Here is a 1,332-nt window from a genome sequence, read left to right on the forward strand (position 1 = left end):
ATCAGCGAGCTGATCCAAAATAAGTGTGCTGAGATAGCTCCAGATGAATTGAAAGAGATTTGTGGGTTGGAGTTGATTTAACGCTGAAAATGCCCACGCAATTTGTCCAAAGTAGCAGTGAAGAAAGCTGAATGAACTATGTGGCTAAAGCAAGTGAAAGTGCGTGATGTTCTGCTGAGACCATAGCTTCCGTACTGTGTGGAATTGTGGTCCCCGAGATCCAAGTGAGATATTTAAGGCACTGAAATGTGATTTCTTAAACCTGAAATATGGTCCCCCTGTTGGATTGTGTGTGTATGATAGCACAGTCCCACACCGTCGTTCCCTGTTGGATTGTCTGTGCATGATGAAAGGCAGTTCGTCGGCTTGGACTCCGAGAGTTTTGTGATAACCTCTTGTCAGTAAATGCTTTGCAGGGTTAGTTAGGGGCTATTTTTGTCAGTGCCTGTGTTGGAAATAAAGTATAGATTGAGATTGATGAAGAAACACTGAAGTTACAAATGCATATGTTGCAAATTCTGATATTAATTGTAAAGCCAGGGGAGAGCGCGAACGCAGTCCCCCACTACCACAAATTTTGCAGTCGAGTATCCCGCATTTGGGGACATCGCAGGCGTCAGCACACCCGAAGTGCAATGGACTAGCCTCGTCCTGGGAGAACCACCTTCTTGATCATGGTTACTCCCCTGCCAGGTAAGTATGCTTGATTTGCGCACACAACTGCCTCCCGACATCATCCGCTGCCTCTTAACGTCTCAACGACTCATGTATAAAAAATCACAATGTCCCTTTTCACAAAGTGCTGCTGCTTTGACATGTCCATTCTGCTAAAATATTGCAATGTCTAATGATATATGCCTTGTGAAAACACTGCATTAATACAGAAGATACCGTCCTTATTTGCATATTGCCCTTAAAAGGAAATCAAAGCTCCCTCAGTCACATGCTTTCGGGCCAGGGAAAGTTTTCCGCAAATATAATCGCGATGTATATTTATTGCCTGTGAAGTAAATGTTTGTCAAATCTTCACATGAAAACTAATTCAGAATCTGACGTGTTTGAAAAAGCAATGTTCCAGTTTTGCACAGGGGAAGATCAATAGGGAGGTGTGAGCTTGTGGCCGGGAGTCTTCGTCACAACAACAGCAACAACAAAAACTTGTATTTATATAGCGCCTTTAACGCAGTGAAACGTCCCAAGGCATTTTTTAAAATTTCAAAGTATATTTTATTCATAAAAAAATCTGTACAGTACATTCAATGGCATTTCAGTACATTTAGCTGCGGTCAGCAATCCCATACAATACATCTGGGTGCTGACGGCAGTTCCGTT

At 42.6% G+C, this 1,332-nt stretch overlaps 1 non-coding gene across 1 annotated transcript; it reads right to left on the reverse strand.

Moving 5' to 3' along the window:
- Positions 1-537: 537 nt before the first annotated feature.
- LOC139257431 (U1 spliceosomal RNA) lies at positions 538-701 on the reverse strand. The gene has a single exon (XR_011592300.1). It is a non-coding gene; the product is annotated as a U1 spliceosomal RNA (small nuclear RNA).
- Positions 702-1,332: the final 631 nt, after the last annotated feature.

This window comes from Pristiophorus japonicus, unplaced genomic scaffold, assembly GCF_044704955.1.
Source record: "Pristiophorus japonicus isolate sPriJap1 unplaced genomic scaffold, sPriJap1.hap1 HAP1_SCAFFOLD_839, whole genome shotgun sequence".
In the NCBI taxonomy this organism is placed as follows: domain Eukaryota; kingdom Metazoa; phylum Chordata; class Chondrichthyes; family Pristiophoridae; genus Pristiophorus; species Pristiophorus japonicus.